The sequence below is a fragment of the Hyperoodon ampullatus genome, assembly GCF_949752795.1.
Source record: "Hyperoodon ampullatus genome assembly, chromosome: 3".
NCBI classification, from domain to species: Eukaryota; Metazoa; Chordata; class Mammalia; order Artiodactyla; family Ziphiidae; genus Hyperoodon; species Hyperoodon ampullatus.
This window is the reverse complement of record NC_136916.1, coordinates 101,899,500-101,925,133: the sequence shown is the minus strand read 5'-3', so window position 1 is coordinate 101,925,133 and position 25,634 is coordinate 101,899,500.

Genomic DNA, 25,634 nt, shown 5'->3' with positions numbered 1-25,634 from the left:
CCGCTCCGCGGCATGTGGCATCTTCCCGGACCAGGGCACGAACCCGTGTCCCCTGCATCGGCAGGCGGACTCTCAACCACTGCACCACCAGGGAAGCCCTATAACTTCTTTCTTTCTTTACTTTACTTTATCATATTACTTCTTTATAGTTTCTTTACCCAGACTCCTACAGAACAGAGCTCAGTTTCCTTACTAAGTAAGAGAATACAGACATACATTTTTTTTTTTTTTTTGCGGTACATGGGGCTCTCACTGTTGTGGCCTCTCCCGTTGCGGAGCACAGGCTCCGGACGCGCAGGCTCAGCGGCCATGGCTCACAGGCCCAGCCGCTCCACGGCACGTGGGATCTTCCCGGACCGGGGCATGAACCCGTGTCCCCTGCATCGGCAGGTGGACTCTCAACCACTGTGCCACCAGGGAAGCCCCCAAACATACTTTTTAAAAAAGAATTTACAGGGCTTCCCTGGTGGCACAGTGGTTGAGAATCCGCCTGCCAATGCAGGGGACACAGGTTCGAGCCCTGGTCTGGAAAGATCCCACATGCCACGGAGCAACTAGGCCCGTGAGCCACCATTACTGAGCCTGCATGTCTGGAGCTTGTGCTCCGCAACAAGAGAGGCCACAACAGTGAGAGGCCCGCGCACCGTGATGAAGAGTGGCCCCTGCTCACTGCAACTAGAGAAAGCCCTCGCACAGAAATGAAGACCCAATAAATAAATAAATAAATAAATATAAAAAAGAATTTACAGAAATACATGACATTGTAAACACACGTTAGGGACCCTCCCAAGACTTTGGAAGAGGCCGTGAAAGTGAGAGACTTGACACTTCATCTTCATGAGCTTCACGGTAAATTCCCCTCTGTGCCATTTCTCAAGGTAAACTCTGTATGTCAGCCCTAAGGTATGGCAAGTAAGGAAGGATTTCTCCCCTTTGGGGAGGAGGGAATTTAAATGGCTGTGGGAACATCAGATAGTGGAGGAGAAACACATGCTCCCTGATCCTATCCATTGATGAAGGGAGGGAGGAAGGAAAAGGGAAGAAGAAGGAAAGACGACCCTAAAATTCATAAACACAGTGTCCTAGCAACAAAACCCTATTTGTTTCCATGGCTTAGAACAGTGGTTTTCAGAAATGGTTTGCTTACTGCTGGGCATAAGGAAGACTTTCCAAGCCATACACAGTATTGAGAGCTTTGAGAGAATAAAATTTCAGACTCAGCTTCCCTATAACCCTTTGCTAAATCTCTGCCTGAGAACTTTCCTGCTGTCACAGGCTCTCCTTTCCCACCTCCACTTTCACAACAGAGCTTCTCCCACTTTAAAAAGAAAAGAATACTAACCACCCCCAACGTTACCAAGGTCCATTGCTCTGGGAGTAAAAACAAAGGGTCAAATCAAGAACACATCATTCCAGCAGGAGAGGCCTCTGCAAGAAAGCCAAGAAAGACTGGATGACAGACACTGGAGAGCGCAGTGGCTTTATGTCATCCAGGCGACACACTGTTTTCTCTCAATCTCCCTCTTTCTCACAATTAGGATTCAGAAGGGAGAAGATTGTCAAGGGGAAATGCATATTTTACTTTGAAGTATTTACATTACTGTTTTTTTCTGACACAAACTATCCCTGATTTCTTTATTAGTTTGACAGTGAGGACTGCCTTTGTCAATTAGACATGGTAGATATTTTCAATAAATTGGATGCTACTAGCTCTTCAAGATTTTGTTGAAAAGATCTTGAATGCCAATGTGTTGTACAACACGGTATGTCAGAAACTACATCCTTTCCAACTATAAAAAATTGATGATAAAACTTGTAAACTTAAAAATACATCAGGGGTATATAGTTTTTCATAATTTTTTAAGTGGGTACAGGGGGAAAACAATTTGAATACACTGCCATAGGCTTGGTTGCCCTTTAGTGATACCTCCTTTATTTCAAGGATGCCCCGATTGCTCATTTCAATGATTTCATGAGGGCTGGAGAGAATCTTCTTGGGTGAGGCCGAACCTACTTGTGTGCCTGAGGACTGTGTTGAACTTATAAATGTGGACAAGCCTACCTTGAACTATAATGACAATGGAGCATCTCAATTGTTATGATATAAAGCATCTCCATCTGTTTTTAATTCTGATGTTTAGAAGCAATCCATGGAAGAAAAAGTCTGCCAGCAATAGCCTTTCTCTCTCTAGGCATAATGCCACTTGGTTGTGGGTGCTAGGAATTGCCATGGTTCTATGCTGATGATCTGGCCTTGTTAATTTCTTCTGATTGCATGATGCAGGATATAGAATAATATTCTGTAACTAGTACAGGATCATCTTGTTGAAAGGCTGCTTGTTCCTTATCTGGTTGGCCTTACACCTAATGCATTCCTTTTCTGACCTGAAAGCTGGGATTCCACCAGGAAAACTAGTCACATCAGGCAGGGCACATTTTGTTTCTGGAACTGCTGGACCTCTATCTACAGCATTACACCTACACAATGAAAAAATTCTGTGTGGCCTCAGCCTATTTTCTGAGATTCAAGTACAAAGAGGTTCATGAAACCAATGAAACAGAGGACTCTGTGCCCCAGATAGTCACTAGGTTTTCAGGAAGTGTCCCTGAGCCCTTATTGCTCTGGCTCTACCTGACATTTGTAGACTTGTAAGGACACAGAAAGCGCATTTAAAAAAAAAATGGTATCCATTGAACCCACTAGCAAATGGTCAAGCTTAAAGTAAGAATGTCCTAATGTGGATTATTGGCCTATATTACCCAAATGCAACTTTTGAATTTTTTCATCCTTCGATATGTTGCTCCAATAGGGTTCAGCCCTAGTGAGTTATTGAGGGAAGAGAGAAATCCTGGTATAGTGGGAAAAATGAGAGCTTTAGAGTCAGACAGGCTCTGGTTAAAACCTTGGTTATTAAATCTCTTTGGGTTTCAGTTTTCTTATTTAGAAAAGAAAATGATTATCTGTGCGGTTGTTCTGAGTATTAGAGAAGATATGGGTAAGTATTTGGCCTAGTGCCTGACACACAGCAGAGGACAAATAAATAACTGCCATTGCCCTTATATTAATAATAAAAATAATAATAACAACCATAGATGAGGTGTCAAGATTTGTTTAACCACGCTGAGAATCTAAAAGAGAAGCATTGCTGAAATAAGCAACAAAGATATATAAGATAATGGAGGAAACCATAATGACTGGGTTCCCTTCATTCCCCATTTCAACATATATCACATTTACTGAGAAGAGAAACCATCCCTCAGGACTAAAGCCCAGAGGGCAACTCCCCCAAAGACGGCACATCATCAACTCACATCTGGCCTGAGAAGAGAGTCAAATCTTTTTTTTTTTTTTTTTTCTTTTTGGCTGTGCCACGCAGCTTGCGGGATCTTAGCTCCCAGACCAGGGATTTAGCCCAGGCCCACAGCACTGAAAGCGTTGAGTCCTAACTACTGGACTGCCAGGGAATTCCTGAGAGTCAAATCTTGAACGTGCATTTCCAGGGACCAAAACCTCTTCTTTCCTCTCACCACTGGCTAACGTGATAAAGGTATAGAACAGCAGGTGAATGCTAATCTGTTCTCCTGGGTAAAGCAACTCAAAAAGGAGGAAGAAACATTTTATGAATGAACTTCCTTGCTTCCCTTGGTATAAGCTCAGAGCTGAACACTGGCTCAGTGGGTGTCAAAATACCTAGATGTGCCATGTCCTGGAGGATTCATCATGATGAGACAGAATAATGTGATTATGGTAGATCTCTTTGTCAGTGTGGCTTATTATTACCAGGAACTTGAATTGATTCAAACTATGGACTCAGTGGGGAAATAAACCTTCCTGATCTGCTGAAATCACCACCAAACTAAACCAAAGCAGAGTTGTTCATTCAAGCCTTTACCTCCACAAAGATAAACTTAGTGAACCATTTTTTAACTTACTGAGGAAATCTAAAATCAGATGAATATATTTTCTAAATGGCACCTGAAGAAAAGTAACCATAGTTGATTGGTCATTGAGGATGTTGTAGATTTTTTAATCTATTGACAGTCTCAGTGTTGTACTGATAAATGTGTAATAACAGGCTTTCAGGGAGATACACACACACACACACACACACACACACAGGTATTATACTATATATATATTAGTATTATACTATATATTAGTACTTATATATGTTACAAATTTTACTAATATAAAGGATGTGCAACATATAATTTATAAATAATCATAAAGTATACACTTTTCATTATAAATTCCATAAAACCAATTCTCACAGCATGCTTTTGTTGATTTTTTTCTGAACTCTTGTATTCACAATCATTTTATGGTTGCAATTAATAAATGAGTGTAATTCTGATCTGAATGTTGGTTGATATTTTCATTTATGTTACTAAGTAATATGAAAGTGAAACAAAGAAGATATATGTCAAAACTTCACTCATTTGTCAATGTGAATGACTTCGCTGGTTCAAATAATGGCTTTTGAAAACTGAAGAATACTTCTTCAGTATTTTGTACTATTCACAATAAAATGTCTACAGACAACAGAATTTTAAGTTTAATCTGCATTAGTAACATATTCTCTGTCACTTTCTTACACCTAGACAATCAGCAAAACAATACATCAAGCCCCGATTTGTATCATTTGACTATTTCCATTGTGGAATACTAGCACCATTGCCTTTTTCAAATAGCCAACATGATGTTACTGAATGCAGAGTTGGGAATGATGCACTGTAGCTCACCATTATAGCATTTCCACTGTACAGATACACAGCTGTCAATAACATCAGAAGCATAGATAATAGTATGATGTAGTAAAAATAATTAGGAAGTGATGACTTTTGAGTATTTATTACCTTTGCTTTAATATACTTTAATTGTAAGATTATATAATTCAATTTTTATAATGACTGTGTTTAACCACCAGCACTCAAAATTCCTGAATCTAGCAGCTGGCTTTTACAAGCCTGCAAAAGGCAGCCCCAGGACACCACTGGTTGTCTTCCCAATGCTCATTCCTTCATTTGTGTTCAAAGATCTCACCTCCTTCACCATCGCCACACATGACTTGGAGGAAGATGACCTTGTCCCCAGTTCTAGGGGCAGCCTGTCCCTAACCCTAACCCTGGTAATCCCAGTCCCCTTGCATAGTTAAAGGTCATGTAACTCAATTCTGGCTAAGAAGGTATGAGGTAAAGTCTGCTGGAAGAGTGGTGGAGGAAGTTTCCTCATTCCTAGAAAAGGGGCACAGGGAGAAATGGTCCGTCCCCTTTCTTTCTCAGATAGTGTCATGAGAGTGTCAGGAGTGGCCACAGCCATTTTCCTACAGCTGGGGGAAATCAACCTATAAGGGAAGGTAGAGCCATCAGTATCAGAGAGAGAGGTGGAGCTGGAAGCCACACCTGGAGCCCACCCTATTGCCTATCCTCTTGTTACATGACATAATCAATGTCCTTATTGTTTAGGCTAGTTTGAGTTGGAGATTTCAGTTACTTGCAGCTGAAAGTTAAGCTGTTTCCTACTCTGAAGGGAGTTTGGGAGATATAAAAGCACAGGATAAACGGGCCTCTTAGGAAGCTCAACTCATGACTGGGAGATGAGACTAACTTACAGGAAACAAGGACAAACAATCCAATACAGATTATAAGTATCTGTTTTTTACACTGAGTGGCACAGACTCTGAATTTAATAGGATTTCAGAGTAAAGTTTAATCAAGATTAGAGTCACCGGTGCTTTGTGACCACCTAGAGGGGTGAGATAGGGAGGGTGGGAGGGAGGCAGATGCAAGAGGGAAGAGATATGGGAACATATGTATATGTATAACTGATTCCCTTTGTTATAAAGCAGAAACTAACACACCATTGTAAAGCAATTATACTCCAATAAAGATGTAAAAAAAAAAAAAAAGATTAGAGTCACCAGTGACAGCTTCATGGAAGAGATGGGGTTTGGGTCAGGTCATAAAGAATGAAGTTTGAGAAAAGAGGGAATAAATAGCATTTCATGCCACTGGGGGAGATAAATGGAGAGACTCCTTAAAATGCCACCCAGAGTCTTGTTTTGTTGGCTACAAGTGTTCCTAGGGTCAAAGTATGTATTTCCTTACATTGCAGAACACGTGAACCTATCATTTTTATTCATCTGTACATTGGCTACCCTTTATGGGCATTTTTGTTGATTCAAACACAAGCTTTGTAAAGTCCTTGGGAATGTTGAAGAGCACAGCACTACAGAAAAGCCTAATTCCTTTCTCTTCTCTTTTTCTCTCCCTCCCTGGTCCTCTTGGCACTCCCTACATACTCTCAGCCTATCAGTGCCACTCAGGTGGCAAAGTGGGATATCTACACTCATGCTCTGAGGCAGGTTCTACTCTCTCATTTCTAACTGGTAATTGCCTGTACTTAAAAAAAAAAAAAAAAAAAAAAAGAGCCAAGAAGGAGAATCCAAGAGTCTCTCTTGTGCAGTATTTTTGCCTTTCACCATCTGAGAATTCCTTTCCACCTTTCACTCAGATCCCCCTGCCCATGTGGATGACCACTGTTCTCTTACCCAGTCCTCAACTCTTGCCTCTCACTTGTGGAAAGTCTCTTCACATACTGGAACCTTCTGGTAAATCTCTCAAGGGACCTAAGTGCAATGTAATTGGGATGGTTTTTAACCTCTTCAAAGGGAATGATGGACACTTGGCCACAGCCAGCAGAAGGAATCAAGTTGTTAGGAGGCTTTGACAGATCTGGAAGGAATAAATGATAACAGAGCACTGACAGGTCTTTGGGACCAGAGTTCTCCGTGTATGGCTTCCTGTCAAGTGAAAGGCATGTCCTCTTAGACACCAGTTAGTGTTTTGCTCAGGATCATGGGCAAATTAATACGAAGACAGAAGGCTTGGAAAGAGAAAGACCAAGACAGACAGTGAGAAACAGAAATCAAAACACCATCAGAAAGAGCATGGATATTTATCCTGCATAGAAATAACCTACTTTATTCAATATCCTACATAGAAATAACCTACTTTATTCAAAATTTCATCATAAGCTATTGCACACAGAGAAAGGTCTCATAAATTGGCTTGAATTAATATCAGTATTTCTTTTGGCCTTGCTCTTCCTTAACTGATAGACTGATAACAATATTTCTTCCTTATCTAAAGGTATTAGAAATTCCCACAGCTACTTAGTTAAGATCTTTCAGGAGAAATTGTTTCTTACAATTGTAATGAAATGTTTTTAGGTCTCAGGAACAAAACACCTAATCTTTTTTTTTTTCTTTTTTTTTTTAACAACTTAGGTTTGTAGATTGGTGCAATAACCAGGCAAGTCTGAGAAACAGGCCCTGTTTCATTACAGGATGTGGAAGCCCAAGCATGAAAGCAGACAGAAGTAGTGGGGAAGACTGCCAAGGAAGACAATGGGGAAAGATCTGCCTAGGAGGTAGGGGAACATAGTGGTTAAGGGCTTGGGTTTGAATCCCAGCTCTACCCATAACCAACTGAGTTATCTAAGGCAAATTAGGTGCCCTGTCTGCATCTTAGTTTCCTTATGTATAAAATAGGGATGATAATAGTCCCTACTGGGTATCAGGATTAAAGAGCTAATTAATTAAATGAGTTAATATTTGTAAAGTGCTGGTACATAGAAACATTTGTATGTGTTAAATAAACTAAAAATCAGAACTCTAAGTTGCACACGGCAAATACCAATCCTTGTCAATTTAAGCAGATTTGGACCTTAATTCAGAGGGTATTGGCCTCCTCATAGAATGTCTGGGAGGAGTAGATGGACAGACCGCAGAGCTGTCCCATGAAGACAGTATAGGTGTGAAGGGCAAAGACACAACAGACACTGCAGATTGCCAAGGCCCCATTGCTGGACCCAGGATGCTGTCACTGGGAACTGCAGGTAGCTGTCTCCATTCTCCCCAGAGGGCATTCTATAGCCTCCCTGATTCCTTGGGTCATCACCTTCCAATTCCATGTCTAGGGTGGGCACTCATATCTGGGGTAGGGTAGGTTAGGGCTCGCATAATAGCTGCAAGGGAGCTTCTACAGTGGGAGATAAGCTCTGCCTCACAAATTTGGGGATTTCCCAATTTTAGAAATGAAATTCAGTGGGAAGTCAACAAGAGTGCTAAATGGGTAGGGGGTACCAAGAAAGAAGGATTATAAGAATCTTCAGTGAAAGAACCAGTAAATCCACACACAGACTTGATAAATTACAGGCGATCTACAGTACTTATTGATCAATGTGGGTGAGAAGTTGTTCTAAGAGGAAGAAAAATTAATAGAAGAGAAAATCATCTGGAATTCCTTAAGGAGCTCAGGGGCAGTGCAGGGGAAATACTATGTTTTTAAACAGAAGTTTGCCTTTGTCAATGTCTCCCTCCTTTCTCAGGGTCCTCACATCTACGTTCCCACATGCCAGGCCCTTCATCTACTGCAACCCTCCTCCCCTACCCTCACCTCAAGGGTTGTTCTGCATTCCATTTCTGCTCTTAATCAACTATGAAATCTTTTTTTTTGTTTGTTTGTTTGTTTGCAAAGGTGTTCACCAGTAATGGAGGTGGCAGCTGATAAACCAATCGTCAATGTGTGCAGCTCCTCAGCAAGCACTTCCATTTCAAGAGAAAAGCAAGGCCTTCCAGGTCTGGAGGAGTGACAAAAGGTGGGGACAGTATTTGGTCGCAGAGAGCTCTTCCCAGCACTCTGTAAAATCGCTCTAGCTAAAGTGCCTGCCTGCAGTGCCAGCCCAGCTCTGCAAGGGCCACAGATGAGGCAGACTGGTCTACAGACACAAGGCTTCTGAAGGTCACCCATGGAGCCCATGCCCATCATAGGTGAGCACACCCACCCCTCTTCTTTCAGTCACTGTTTGCACTGTCCACCTTTTGCCCTATGAAGGCACAGCCTTTCTTAAAACGCAGTTCACCCCATTTTTTCCTCTCTCAAAGATTAAAAATAGCACTCTCTTCAATGACCTCAATAATTTAGAACCCATGAATAAGTCATTTGCCCAAGAGGCCGCAGTGGGGCTTCTATTTTTACTTATAGTCTCTCACCAAGCAAAGTGACCTCCCTCAAGGAGCCAACATTGACACCCGTTGATCTCCTGGCTTCTCAGGGAACAGCCCAAGCAGAACTTGCAATGCAAAGTCTTTTCTCAAGGGCAAAGATGGACCAATAGGTGTCAGTGACTTCAGAATGTGAGTAACCAAACATGAACTTAGGCATATATGCCTTGCTCAGAACTCCTGGAGCTACCTAGAGCACACCCTAGGATGAACACTTCTGTAAAGTAGGGCAGGCAAATTCTGCTTATACTGACCTTCCATGGGACCACTTCTTCCTTAAGAAGCCATTTTCCAAACATTGAACCTTAATAGAAGAACAATATGTTAGCTCAGGTCCCTAAACCCATGGGGTTGCCCCAGCCTCCCGACCACATGCCTCCTTCACCTGCCTTCAATACACATTCCTTTGACCCATCTCCTCTATGGACTACTTTCAGGAAAGCTGAGTATTTACTCTGGGCCAATCCAATGGTCACTGAGAGGACTCCACCTTGGGCCTTTCGGCCACTGTTTGATTATTTTTTTCCTCCATATTCTCATACCCAGGAATTGTCCCCTTTCTCAAGCCACCCATTGCATTCCCAACTCTGCTGTTCTGCTGGAACCCTCAGCCCAGGCTCCAAGGGACCTATTCTTACTTTTTACTAACTTCACACCCATAACCTTCCATGCTGTTTGTACAACACTGAGTTCTCACTGTGAAGCTACACCAAACTCTTTCACATGACCTCGTGTCTCCTGATTCACAAAATCTTTCATTATCATCTCCTCCCCCTGGAAAAATATTCATTCCTCTTCCTGAGCCTTACTCCCTACCCCTGCCAACAAGAGATGTTTCAGAAAGTGAAAAACTCCTACTATTCTCCCTTTTAGTTCTCATTGTTTCCTTTCTACAAGATAAGTCATTTTTTCCCCTCACGTTTAATGAAAAGTTACCTTGTGGCAGAGGCAGTGCTTACTGCTTGATTGAAGCAACTCTTGCTTTTCTCCAAAAATCCTCCTGGATACTGTGAATTTTCCTCAGTTTACACATGGGGAAGCTCCAGTATCTCCTCTGGCTCTGGTACGCCCTCTCTGTACTTCCTAAAAGATGAGATGGCGTCTGTTCAGTCACATCTTTGGTGGGCATCCCTTATTCCTTCTCTGTCCTCTCTTTCTGCCAACTTAAGAGAATGAATTAGCAAGAGTAAATGCCCTTAACAAGGAGTATTGATGGAGGCCTTATGGAGCCAAGGCACCCTCCATGGTCCATTCTAACCATTTGAAACAATTGTTGTACATTTTCATAATTACTGTGAATTACAATAATCAACGCAAGCCATCAAATTGCTTTTCCCAGATCTTTTAAAAGTAGAACTGAAGTTTTCAGGGTGAGTTCTTTGGGAGAATCTAATTAGCCTTAGCTCTGACTCACAATATATTTTACTTATATTTTTTTCAGCTGGGGTTTCTAGGAGAGATGTAGCCCATTAATTCGTCTACACATATTTACAAAATGTTTCTGTTATAAGCTAGGTGCTGGATTGGGATTGGATCACCTTAGTGATCCCTTCCAAATTTGAGAATAAGTAATTCCAAGAGGAAACTGAAGTGGGTCTGGAAGAATTCATGGGATTTTGTAGAGAGGAGACAAGAAGGGACAGCTTTCCATATCATGTTAACAAAGGACACTGGTAGGAACAATAGTGGCTTATGCTAGAGTGGGTGGAGAGATCTCTCTGGTAGAGCAAAGATTTTCTCCAGAAAATAATGAGAAATGTGGTTGAAAGGGTAGACTGGACCAGGCTATTGAATGTCTTGAATATCAGGCAAAGGAATTCCAATTTGGTACTACAGGGGAGAGATAGCCATTGTCATGATCCTGAGCTGGGGGACACTATGAAGAACATAGTTCCTTTAGGACAAGAAACCAATGGTCATCACTAGTGAAAGTGACACTTCCCTCCCATTATACAGACAATTTAATGAAAACGAACACTTCCAATTAGAGTAGGAAATTAACATCCCTCTGGCCTAGATACATAGCACAGAAATGGGAACGGAAGGCAATTCTCTCCCCTTTAACAGTTCTCATTTTCCCTGTAACCCACATCTCTCAGCTCACAGTGATGTGGTTTGCTAGATATTCCAAAGGCTGCTAATGAGATGCAGCTATAATCTATTCACTTCCTAGCCTTTGCTAGAAACCAAACTACTCTCTTCACCTGCTGCATGTCCCAGGCGCCCACAGGGGCGGGCACAGTGTGACTTTAGTGGGGAGTGTCCATGGGGAGTGGGCAGTCTTCACTCAGGCAGGTCATCACTCCTCATTAGGCCCTCAGGGAATGGAGGGGACGTGGGCCTCTCACTGCCACAGGCAGACTGAACAAGGGAAAACCAGACAGAAAAGGAAAAAGGATGCTTCATCTCAGAAATAGTTCGGTAACATGGAAGAGAAAGCCAAAGAGAGATTTAATTGCACAGAGGGCCTCTAACCAAAAGAAGAGTAATCAGCATGTCCTTTTAACATCACAGAGGACAGAACAAGAAAGAAGCCAGCTTACAGGGTAGCAGGACTATAATATTATCTTCACATGCAGGCTTACTTCTTAACAAGGGCTGCTAACAGGCCAGGTCACTGAAGAAAGTTCTGAAATCTGCCTCCTTAGGTCTTTAAAAATAGCTCTAATCTGTGTTTGCCTGGGAGTAGGCTAAGAAATGACATATCAGAAGATAGGAGGGTGTACCAGTTAGCCTTTCAAAGTCATTCTTAATCAGGTAATATGTCTCTTTTTAGTTGAATTAAGTTAATTTAACCCAAATGTATTGAAAATGGTTAAGCTCAGGGGTGGTTTTTGTATGTGCTCTTGCCTTTATGCTTTCACTGACTTCTTCCCTGTGTTTGAGATTTTCCCAGGCCCATCTATCCTCCTTCAGAAGTCCATACTTGACCGCTCCAGTTCTCAGGATGTCGGCCATGCTTCTACACTCTGCAGTATGCAGAGTGCACTTTGCCACACATTCAGCAGCTGACCTTAAACTACTTTGTATTCTTTATCATGGGCCCACTGTCAGTTTTTAATCCCAGCTCATTGCCAGTTCAGTAAGGCAGAGGCAATATTTTATACTTCGTCATTTTCCCTAGAGTGCAGAGGCTATAGTTTAATGTTTTTACTGACTGACAGCAAAATAAATATCACATAAATTGTATATACGTAATTTAATATTTATTGAGCATCTACCACATTTGAGGTGCTTTCACATCTTTGTTTAGCAATTTTCTCAAACATTAGCACTTTCAGAAAACAGTCTCTAGTGTAAACTAAGATTTTGTTAAACAGGTGTTTTGTTACAGGCAAGATGTTGGGCACTTAGGACATGATATATACAAAGTACTAGTAAACACACTTTAGGAACTAGATTCCTGAATGCAGAAAGGAAGAGTTGGAGAAGAAATTTTATTTGAAAATTGAACAGGAGATACCTTGACTGAAAAAGCTAAGAGTGGAGAATACTACATATAGAGAGCATACTAATAAGAAAGTCTGTCTTGACATTTGCAGTTAAGTGTAAAACAGGAAGATGGGTGGAACCCAAGAGGATGACAAGACTGATGGTTGAGGACAAGCAGTCAGATGTAGACAGTGATGGGTTACTTTGTTGTCTGGGAAAATGATCCCAGAGACTTTTGATACCAAATGGGTCTAGAATCCTAGGAACCTACCGACACATTCCCAGCAATGATCTGTTTTTAGAGTGAAGAACAAAAAAATCCACTGTGGTCTAGACACAATGATCAACTTAATGTCCTAATGCAGCGGTCTCCAACCTTTTTGGCACCAAGGACCGGTTTCATGGAAGACAATTTTTCCACAGCCGGGGCGGGGGCGGGGCGGGGGAGTGTGGCTCAGTCAGTAATGCGAGGGATGGGGAGCAGCTGATGAAGCTTTGCTTCCTCGCCGGCCTCCCACCTCCTGCTGTGCGGTCTGATTCCTAACAGGCTACAGATCAGTAGGGGTCCGTAGCCCCGGGGGGTTGGGGACCCCTGCCCTAATGTATAGAAGTTAAGGATCAATACAAAATATGTCTCCATTACTTTATTCCTTTCTCCTTAGGTATCATCCTTCGGAGATACAGCATGTTTAAATTTGCCATACTTAATTTTTAAAAAAATATAATGACTGTTGAGTAGAAGACCAAGGCAGTCTCTCCATTAACCTGGTTGACAAAGCAACAAAGTTAGGAAATCTACGTGATAAAGTCACTACTCCATAACCAAGGTATAATCACTGTTTCATAACTGAGGATTTGCTAGATGACCTTAACCACAAAGTACTTCAGAAGGGCTAAACTTACAGTGATAAAACTAAAATATTCTAACATCACATCGTAAATGGATTACAATTTTGTGATGAATTAGACTACAAACAGATACCCAATAGTGACAGGAAACACCTTAGCTTTCAATAATTCAGAGGCCTTAATAATCCCACCACACTCTAGGATTATGCTTCAGAACCTTCACTTTGAACCATGAAAACCTAGACACTTGCATTTTCTGGTTATTTGGACATAATTACAGGCTTTAACATAGATCACAAAGTGATGACGTTGTTAGATAGATAGGTTGATCGATCGATAAATGGAAAAGGTTGAGTCTCTCCCTATCATTTTATTAGTACTTCCCAAACTCTTTCACATCCTGGCACAAATAGTAATTAATAATCTGTGAATGGCACCCTGGAAAAATGGAGAAGGCTGCTGGGCTCTGGCTTCTCAGTGCCTCTTCCTGCTGGCTCAAAGGTAAAATAGACCTACATCTCTGCTCACCTAGAACCCATCTGTGGCACCCTGACAGGGAAGGTCTGGAGATGGCCAGGTTTTGGCCACCTCACCTATGGTCCTCTAACTATCATGAAAAAGTAGTCTTCCAGCACCCTCATCCTCACGGAACTCAGCATTTTTGGGGGGTAGAAAGGAGATGAGCAACCTCACGCAAAGGAGGAATTGCCATGCATTCTTGTATGGAGTGAGCAGAAACACTCGTTTGTAGGCAGTGGCAGCTCTTGTCCTCAGGGAATTTTGCTGACAGTATGAGAGTGGGGCATGTCACAGGAACCCTGGCTTGGCCAGAACAGCATGGTGTCCAAGGCAGCTGATCTGTTCATCCAGATTGAAAAGATTTCTTCTCCTGCTGCTCTGCCACCCGCGCCTTCTCCCTGCCAGTCTGAGTGATAATTGTAAAGCCATGCAGTTCCTTTCAGAAATAGGTCATGGGAGCCAGGGCTGGGTGTTTTTTATTGCTGGTATGTTGCAATTATCACCGAGGATGGCTCTGATGACAACCTAATACATGCGGTGTTTTGTGCTAAAAAAAATCAGTGCCAGTGGATTAAAGAACAAAACTTCCCAGTGATTCAAGCACAGTTTCAATATGACATATGATCTGTATGGGACCCAATTCATGGTCACCTTTTTTCACCCTCAAGACTATTCCTACAAAATAGTCTATAGATCTGGTCCTTGGGAGGCCATGAAAAAGAAATTCTTCTCTATTCAAGAACTCTTAAGCTCTCAAAAGAGTGGCAAGGGGAAATTTTATACACGGCCTCTGTTCGAGTCAGGAATCTAAATTTATCTGAACCTGAGAGGAAGATATTAGCCTCAGAATAGGATTTTAAGAAAGTTTAAATCCTAGGTCTACCAGTTACCATCTGTGTGACTTGGTGAATTTTAGTTAACTTCTCTTACCCTCACTGTAAAAAAATATATAGTGACATCCACTTTATAGACTTGTTAGAATTACATGACTAAATGTAAGTGAAATACTTTGCACAAAGCCTGGCCCAATGAAAATTCTACATAAATAGGAGTTGTTGCTGATGCTATATTTGTAGTTATTATTACAAGTACCATTCTTGTTTTTTTTGTTTTTGTTGGTTTTTGGCTGTGCTTGCTGCATGTGGGATCTTAGTTCCCCAACCAGGAATTGAACCCGTGCCCCTTGCAGTGGAAGCTTGGAGTCTTAACCACTGGACCACTAGGGAAGTCCATACCACTCTTGTTTTTAGGAAGGGGAAGAAAATTAATATTCATGGTCGCTATATTTTTCTTAGTACTGAACAAGTCACATGACTATCATATAGACAATTAAGATAGAATCATAACACCAGTCATAACCTCTTCAAAATCTTAATATGTCATGGAGGTGAGAAGTTTGAATAATCCCAAAAAAGAAGATGACAATTTGGAACATACACAGAGTAACCTATAAACTCAAAAATTTCTTCAAGACACCAAGAAGTTTAAGGTAAGTATTCTTTTGCTGCACAAGTTAAAAATGAATATAATATATATTTAATGTTGATATTTTTATACCAAAAGCTATAGCTTAATCTTTCATATTATTGAACCATGTAAAATAAGCTAACTTTCCACATTACATGGCTATTTTTATTTATTTAACCATGAACTGCTAACCTTGAAAGGTTTTGCCTTATTCATTATTCAACATAAGTAGCTACTTTTCACTTTGATGTAAGTTACTAATTTATAGACTGCTTTTACCTTAAGTCATCTGGTGACAAAGCACTGTTCCAGAAGTAGACTTTGAAGAGAAGCAGTTTAAAGCAGGAGAATATTTAAGTCTGCTTGATGTTTACTCAATAATTCATTAAAAGGAAACAATGAAAGGGAAGTTACTGTTGGCCAGAAAAATATCCTCTTCACAATCATATTCAGCTGTTAAGTTTTCATTAAGTAGTGTGTTTTACACAACTGCATTAAGAAATCATTACATTTCTGCAACTAAACTGACAGTGAATAAAGTCTTTGGTGTGTTGGTTATTATAAAAGACAGACTCCAAATTCATTTGGAAATGGCCGAGCAACTGTTTTCCTGTTAACAAATTCAGAGAACATCCACTCAAGATAAGAATGCATGAAACCAAGAGACCAGGTCTACATTATCCCTTCAAATGAGCATTTATCAGGAGTTTCCATTCTATTATTAACTATTCTTCCTGTTCTTCTTCTTCACTGAGGCAAAAACATTGAGGCCCCACCCCCCAAAAAAGATCTCATCTTGTCCAGTCTCATCATTATACAGATAAATAACAGTAAAGCCTAGTGGTTAACAGTGGAGACTCAGGAGTCAGCCTGGCTGAGCTCAAATCCTGGCTCAGCCACTTTCCAGTTGTGTGACCTTGGCCAAGTGATTTGTCTGTACTTGGTTTTTCTTTTTTTTTGTTTTTTTTTTTTTTTGAAAAAAAGGATTCATTCATTTATTCAGTAAATATTTCTTTCTTTTTTTTAAATATATTTATTTATTTTTGGCTGCGCTGGGTCTTCGTTGCTGCTGGCGGGCTTTCTCTAGTTGCAGTGAGCGGGGGCTACTCTTTGTTGTGGTGCGCAGGCTTCTCATTGTGGTGGCTTCTCTTATTGTGGAGCACGGGCTCTAGGCACATAGGCTTCAGTAGTTGTGGCAGGCGGGCTTCAGTAGTTGTGGCATGTGGGCTCAGTAGTTGTGGCTTGCAGGCTCAGTAGTTGTGGCGCACGGGCTTAGTTGCTCTGTGGCATCTGGGATCTTCCAGGACCAGGGCTGGAACCCGAGTCCCCTGCACTGGCAGGCAGATTCTTAACCACTGCCCCACCAGGGAAGTCCCTCAATAAATATTTCTTGAACTCCCAACTGTGAGGCAGGCCTTGTTCCTCGTCCAGTTAGTAGACAACTCTTTCACTGCTGCCTCTTAAAGGTGCACACCACAATCAATGTCACTATATTCAACAAATTGTGGAATGCACATTATATGCCTGTCCCAGAGCTCGGTGCCCCAGCTCATGGTTCAGGGGGCGGGAAGGGGCGCGCCGCGGCTCTCCGGTCCCCTTCCCAGGCGATCCCTTCGCCCCTCGAGATCCCCGCGATAGAGGAAAGCCCGTGCCCGCGCGGTCGCCGCCTCCTCCGGCTCGCCGCTCCTCGCCTTGAGTCTCCTCGGCGGCTCCTCCTCCCCTTCGCTCCTCAGCAAAAATCTGTACTTGGTTTTTCTGAACTGCAAAGTGAAAGTTACAGACTAATGAAAGTATGTACAATCTTGGGTTACTATAAGAAGTAAGTGGAGGACCTACAGGCTGTCATACAGAGTGAAGTAAGTCAGAAAGATAAAGACAAATACCGTATGCTAACACATATATATGGAATCTAAAAAAGAAAAAAAAAGGTTATGAAGAACCTAGGAGGAGGACAGGAATAATGACGCAGATATAGAGAATGGACTTGAGGACACGGGGAGGTGGAAGGGTAAGCTGGGATGAAGTGAGAGAGTGGCATGGACATATATACACTACCAAATGTAAAATAGATAGCTAGTGGGAAGCAGCCGCATAGCACAGGGAGATCAGCTCGGTGCTTTGTGACCACCTAGAGGGGTGGGATAGGGAGGGTGGGAGGGAGGGAGACGCAAGAGGGAAGACATATGGGAACATATGTATATGTATAACTGATTCACTTTGTTATAAAGCAGAAACTAACACACCATTGTAAAGCAATTATACTCCAATAAAGATGTAAAAAAAAAAAAAAAGAAGTGGGGCCATACATATATGTTAGATGTTACTACAAATAGGAGAACTGAAGCTGTGGAGTTAAGGGATTTGTGTTACGTTTCCTCAGCTAGTCAGCAATGGACTTCTTCAGCCCACAGCACCATCTTCCATCAGTGAACAGCATGCTGGTAGGGGACATAGTTCCTTGCTGCCTAAATGGCATCCATTCCTCTTTCTTCAGGTAATAGCAAATTAAGGTTTCCTTTGGAAAGTCACCTGACCCCCACTCTTAGTCCATGTGCCTCACTTTATTTGGGGGGAGCAAAGGAGTATCCCTTAAGCCAGGCCTGGACAATCAGAGTATTCCGTCCTGGCCACAGGGTTTGGTTCAGGGAGGGATGCGTGACTCCAGGTTAATGAGATGCCATCCAGATTTTTGCTGGAACAACTGGAGAGAGAAGCCCTTGTCCAATAGATGTGACTATTAAGATATAAGCTCAGAGCCCTTGGTGATCATCTTGCCTTTAAGAGGGTAAAGCCTGAGTGAAAAAGAAGCCAACAGAGGGAAAGATAGCTAATAAATGGAGAGAGAAATATCCCTGGTGGTATCACTTGACACTTGGATCAAGTCACATCTGAAAATGGGGGAGGCCTACCCTTGGGCACTTCATTTAGTCAGCCAATAAACTGGCTGCTGTCACTCTCATTGAAAAAGTTCTGACTCACAGAAACATTTAAAAAATATATCAAATAGTTCTAGCCTCAGGAACAAACCTGAGTATCTTCTTGTACTCTGAAATAAATCTTCCTGTTACAACATGGAAAGCAAATTCAACAGTCCTCCTTCATCCATGATATTTCGTTACTGTCTTGGTCAGATGAGCAACCTGCGCAGTTGCCGAGGGTGCGCTCTGGAATCTGATCCGAGTTGGAATCCCAGCCCTTCCACAGGCTAGTCCCTTCTCCTTCACTGGTTATTTAACCTCCCGAACCTTAGTGTTCTATCGGAATAGACTTACCGCAAGGATTCAGTGAGATGATGCATGCAAAATACTAAGCATTAAGAACATAGTAATGATAATAATAAAGATGACTAATGTTTACTGGTGTGTACGACACTCTACTGAGCACTTTCTAGATACCAACTCCCTGACTCATAACAACCTTGTGTGGTTAGTGTTCCATTCCTTATTTTGCAACTGAGGAAACTAGAGACAGAGAGGTTAAGTCATTTGCACCCATCAGGACAGCCAGTAAGTTTTGGAGCCAGAATTCTTATTTCAGAAGTCAAATGCATTACTCTTCTGCTAAACTGCCCCTCATTTTGTCCAATAACTATTAGCTGCTGAGGTTGTTGCTAATGATAACTGACCCCTGACATAAGTTCAAAAGCTGACTTAGATTCTGCAGTAGTGATTTTGAAGCAGCTGGGCCCAAAGGTTCAAGGATGAATAGGGTATATATAAGACCTTCTCTAGAGGAGTTTATAACATAGTTAGGAGTAGAACTGGGTGAGAAGAGACAAGTGTTGTTTTAGAGAAGTTATGGTAACCTCTCTGAGCCTTGGTTTTTTCATCTGTAAAATGGTTTTTCCTATGCCCTGAGTTTTTGTAAGGGTTAAAACAGATCACTATGAAAACCACTTAGCAAGCTGCCTGGGGATCATCATCATCAATTATCATTACCAACAGTGCTTATAAAAACAGACAGATCATGACCCAAAGCTTACAAATACTCACAGAATTTGGTTTTCTTTAGAGATTTTTTTTTGGTGAACAGATCTTGTCTTCAAGTTGAACCAAAAAAGAAAAAGAGGAAATAAAAAATCTCTGCAACCTGAGAGATCCTGCTTTTTAGCTGCCTCCTAACAGCAAGCAAAATAGCCCAGAAGAGCTTCAAAGGCAAAGACTGAGAACCACACGTGAGTGTTTGCCCCTCCTCAGTGCCCTACGCCCTGAAGAGGACATGGCACATGGGGCTCTGAGAAATCACATGGGAGGGGGGCAGAGTTTCAGCACAGAGGAGCTCTTCAGCAACTGAAGACAGTTCAGTTCTCTGGTACAGTTCTTTGTAGGCAAAGACTTATCTGGACCTTGACCCTCCCCTAATGTAGTCTAAGTAGTCAATTTTAGACTCTTGCTTCTATTTCCTTGAGATGGCCAATATTTGGTGTCAGCAATGGCACCATCTCCCCACTTCCTGCCACTGTGTTATTCACCCAACCTCTTCTGGGTGGCATGTTCATACACAGACCTCCTTCCCTCACAGTGGGATTGGGGTCCATTTCTCCTCTCTTCCCTACCACCTCCACCCAGTGGCAGAAGAGCAAGGAGCAGTACCTTGGTGAGCCACTTATGATTGGTAGCTATTTCCTGGTGAATGGTACTCAGGGACCAAGGCTCTGCCTGGCTGTAAAAGTATAAATTTTGCCCTATTGGGTGGAGCAAAGGGGATACTACAGGAACCATGTTATCTGTAGTGCGCAGTGGCCAACTAGAAGATAGACAGAAAAGCAGGAATGAAGTCTATTTGTTTTCAGTGGAGGACATTTTTCTATTCCCTTTTCCAAAGTTCACAGTTGGCTTCTGGCCATCTGCTCCACACAGGAACAACAGGATCACTACTTCAGGAACAGGATCACTACTTGGTGTTCAGACAGAACACCAAGAGCAGAGTAGACAGTCTTGAAATCAGTGTTGTGTCTATTCATCTATCACAGGAAGACATATCTTGCCTTGCTTTGTCTTGGGAAAAAAAATTGTTTCTTTTTGAAATCTACAAGAACTTTATTATTAAGAAAAAGTAACATAAATAAGTAAAATTACCTTATTAGGGGTCATGTGCCTTAGAGTAAAGCTTAACAGTTTTCATATACATTGTCCCCTCTTACCGCTTCATCTTCTTGGCGATATAAGAATAGGAATGAAAAATTTGAGATGTTTTATTATTGCTTTTTTTGTTGTTGTAAAGTTATATAAGCTCATTGCCAAAAATAAATCAGACAATAAAAAAAGGCATAAAGAGTAAAAGATGACACAAATAATCCCACCACTGAGTGTTGAGATTTTCAAACATTTCAATATATATTTAAATGCACTGCCAAAAAAAGATCATAATGTCTTGTAGCCTGCTCTTATCAAGATATTCTTAACATCTTACAATATTAGAATATATAGACCTAGTTTCGTATTTTCTTAAAAATTCCTTTATATTTATTATTCTATGATATAAAAGTACTTGACTTACTTAACCGATTCTTTATTGATGGACATTTAAACTGTTTTTAACATTTTTTTACGATGAATAACTCATCTATACATCTTTCAGTACTTACTTGATTACTTTCTTAGGAGGTATTCCCAGATTCTGGATTAAAGGGTTTTTGCACTTTTAAACTTCTGTGTTACCTACAGCTAAGTTACCTTCCAGAAAGGCTTTCAGGGAATAGAATTACTTTTCACTTTTTCATGGAATAGAGAGAATCTCAATGGCTTGCTGAAGATAATCCAATCACTCACTGAGGTACCTACATATCCATCTGTTAAAAACTTGAGATGTTTTAGAGCTGGAGATATCAGCTGAAACCACTTCATCTAAGTCTACTATTTTTATAGCAAATTGAGGAAGGAAGGTGCGTAATTCCTGAATTCAAGGGCTTCTCTCTTTAGTCCTTCCTTGAACTGGAAGCTGTTGTCGGCAACTTGATAGGGAGCCATCCTACCACTCCAGTGTTATAAGCTCTAGACTTTTTTTAAATGGGTCTATATTTTTATGGTAATCAGTCCTTTCCACCACAATTTTTTTCACCACGTACACCAACAGTCAGGGTGCAGACAGGATCTCAGACCTGGTGTCTTAAAACAAACCAAAAAATTTTAAGGTGGAAATGGTTCTCGTATGTCCCTTCCAGATCTAGGATTCAGTAATGCTCTTTAGACAGTTTCTTCCTTGAATCATGTGTGGTTAGTTCCAGGCCCTTCCTGATGACCACTAGGCGTCAGACTTTCCCATCTCTCCTCCAACTGTGCCGCTTACCCAGTAATTAACTCATTTGCTCAAAGTCATTAACTCTTATCTAAGGGGGCTTCTTTGTCATCATATGAACATGGTCATTATGATGCAGAAACCTAGCAGATTTCAACAGGACTTAATTAGTGTGACTGTCTCCTAGCTACTAGCTTTTCAACAGAGCTCTTCACTGCAAAGCCCAAGCCCTAAACCAGGTGAGGTGGAAGAAAGACCAAAAACCAGGCTTTTCATTTCCCAAGTGGAGCCATAGAATGCCGCTACTTTTCACCACATAGGTATCTGCACCCTTGTGGCCAAGAGGGTGCTGGTGTATTCTGAGCACCACCCCTCATTCATCTTAAAGGCAACAAAATGCCAAAGCAGCCAACAGCAGGCTCTGAATTCTGTACCTAAGGTGGGTTGAAATGTAACAGCTTATCATCAACCAGGCATTTCTTCAACATCCAGGCTCATAGGGCACTACCCTTGAAATCCAGAAAAGGGTATTTTCATTCAGCCAGTCGTTCAATTATTCAGCAAGTACTTATTAAACTCCTCCCAGGCATTGAGGTCCCAGTGATGAATAACACGGGGTAAACACACCCACAGAACAGCTTGTGTAACAACAAGACCAACTCCAGGCTTAGAAGAGGCTGTAGAGGTGGGATTAAATCTATGGCCATGTCTCCCGGCCGGACTAACTCTCCCATGTCACCTTGGAGGGTCTTAGTGTCATAGCCTCAGCACCTCCTCACTTCCTTTTATCCCCACCTGACAGCATCCCTAAGAGGGGGAGACCCAAAAAAAAACCTTATCTCAGATGTGGGGGAAGCAAAACAGAAAAGTGGAAGAGGTTTTCTCAAATCATGTAGAAGGACAAGGGCCGGACCAGCATTCTGGGCTCCATGAGCTGCATCATAGGAGACCCCATGAAAATGGTTTTCAGTCGAGACCTAGATTATAGCACTAGGTACAGTGTCTTGCAGAGAGCAGCTCTCTCTTAATATCTGGAATATTACAAATCTCTCAATATTAGGAAACTGATGAACGAGAATAGAAAGCTTCACTTTGTGAACTAGTTCCCATGAAACACAGCATCCTGCCTATAATGCCTCTGAGGAGAATACCCTCATGCTGGAGACACCTCACCTTCCTTTCCTGAAGGAAGAGGTACTGTTCCTTGGCAGGTACTGATTCACCTGGGCAGATGCATCAGTTGTGATTTCCTGCAGTATATGTCAACCTCTGCAGAACTGCTCAGACCCAAACAGCAGCCTGGTCCATGTAGCTGAGATTCATTTAGATCTTTTTATATATATAAATTTATTTTATCTATTTATTTTTGGCTGCTTTGGTTCTTTGTTGCGGTGCGCAGGCTTCTCATTGCGGTGGCTTCTCTTGTTACGGAGCATGGCCTCTAAGCGTGCAGGCTTCAGTAGCTGCAGCACGTGGGCTCAGTAGTTGTGGCTCGCGGGCTCTAGAGCACAGTCTCAGTAGTTGTGGCACACGGGCTTAACTGCTCCGCGGCATGTGGGATCTTTCCAGACCAGGGCTCGAACCAGTGTCCCCTGCATTGGCAGGCGGATTCTTAACCACTGCGCCACCAGGGAAGCCCCCATTTAGATATATTTTAATTTGCCCAAGAAATCATCACTACCAGAGGGTGTCTCCCCAAATAACTAAGTGTTCCCCATTTGTTTATCTTGAACTTTGCTTAACACTTCCAGAATTAAAAAATGTCTTTGTAAGATATGGCTATAAAAGAATGAGACATGCCTTCTCCCTCTTCTTCACCATATACAAACATCTTCTCTAAATAAATCAGAATTGCTTTTTCTTTCCTGCACTTTACTTTGAATTGGTAAAAAAAAAAAGTATTATTTCTAAAACAAATAAACACAATCACAACAACAAGGACAATAGAACACACCATCAGCATCTTCACAGTTCATGAGTCTCAGACTTTCCTCTTCAATTGGCATTGCCGGGCTCTGAACAACCCCAGTAGAGAATCCTCTCCCCCTTCCTAAGAAATGCTTACAGTGGCTCTGAGAGCCACATTTCTTTCCCTTTCCACAGCTCCTAAAAAGGGAAGTGACAGCATGGATTCACCTATCCAACCCAATGCCAGGGCAGTGCCTCACCTACCAGCCCTGTGAGGCTGTTGGCTCCCTTGGGTCAGTTCAGTTCTCCCCACATGAGTCATCTGAAAAACTGAACTGGGCAGCTCAGCCCTTGAATATCCATTCCACTCCTGTGAAGATATTTTCTGAATAAGCACTCAGCAACCACACTAGCTTCAGCTAAAAAAAACAAGATATGGGCATTTGCTTTAGAGCTAGGGTAAAGAATAGCTTCACAGGGCACAGGAAGAGGGCAGTCCTAAGGTCAGGTAGGTACTTTAAAAATGTGAGCATTGAGGGACTTCCCTAGCTGTCCAGTGGTTAAGACTTAGCCTTCCAATGAAGGGGGTGTGGGTTCGATCCCTGGTTTGGGAGCTAAGATCCCACATGCCTGGGGGCCAAAAAAACAAAACATAAAATAGAAGCAATATTATAACAAATTCAATGAAGACTTTTATAAAAATGGACCACATCAAAAAAATGCTTTTAAAAAAAAGTGAGCAGTGAGATAGCCATAATCCTTAGTTTCTCATCTAAAAATCACTTATTGCCCAGGAATAATGGAAAGCCTGGAGATGAGAGCTTGCGTCCTCATTAGGGACATTAAGAGCTGGACTAGGAACAGTTTCCAGAACATACTTCTACCCAGGACCCTACATCTCCTACATCTTTCCCACTTCTGTTAAAAAGGGAGTCTGTGAATCTACTAGGTACCCAGAAATCAACTCAGATTATTGTTTGCCTTAGCTGACTGGCTCCCCATGACTTTACAAGGTTCAAAACCTGAGCATTTCATCACAATTAACTAATAAGAGTATTTCATTGAATAAAAGAAATAAATTTTAATGACAGCTCTTTAATTGCCACTGGATAACGTTTATTGAGAGTTCCCCCAGGTGTTCAGGGAAGTGTATTAATTCATTCTGGTTTTCAACAAACATGTACATAACTGTACTCAGTATGGCTCTGTACTCAGCACCATGGGCAATAAAAAGAATTGTGGTCTGCGGAGAGACCACAGTCTAGTATAGACTACATTGCACTATAAGCACATTGAATAATTATAAAAATTATAAGTACACTGCATTATAGATACTATATATCTACCATTCAAAACAATACCCAAGCACAACTAGTAAGGTGATAGAGAAAGTGTGAGATGTGTGTGTATATGTGTGTGGAAAACATCTGGAAGGGGAAACAGCAAAATGTTCTACTGAGATGAAATCTTTTGGGAATAAGGGTGTGAATAATTTTTTTCTTTAGGCTTCAATTTTAAAATTTTGTCCACAATGAATATGTAATACTTGTGCAAATTATGTGTTAGAGCTCAAATTTAAAAACAAAAACAAACAATCTGAAGGAGGGAGTGCTTTCTTACAGCTGGGGCAACCAGCTGTTTCCCCCTTTGTGGGAAAAGGACACATGAACTCAGCCTTAAAGGGTAGGGAGGACTTCAGAAGGTAAACAAGGAGATGGGGAATTGGGTGAGTGTGGACTGGGAAAGGAGAATTTGTACTTGGAAACTGTAAGTATCTCAGTTTGACAGTAATATATTGTGTAACAATGGTAACGAGACTGATTTTCAGATGCAGTTACAGAAGTTCCTTCCTTATTGTACAGGCTCATAAAAAAAGTGGATATCGTTCAATTGTTGACAGGCCACTTTACGTGGAGGTATACACAGGAGTGGAAGCCAAGGTGGTCAGCAGACATCTTGAGAGCATCCAGAGGAGAAGGGGTTCCTGGCCTTCAGATTTGAAGGGAATGTCCTCATTGGGTCACAGCACAAAGTTCTCCAACCTGGGGGAAGGTCACTTTGCCCTCAAATGTTTGGAGTGTTCTAAATGCTGAACCATGCAAGGCCTCGAGCGCATTTAGCAGATCGAGCAGAGGAGGTGGAAGGGACTTTTGG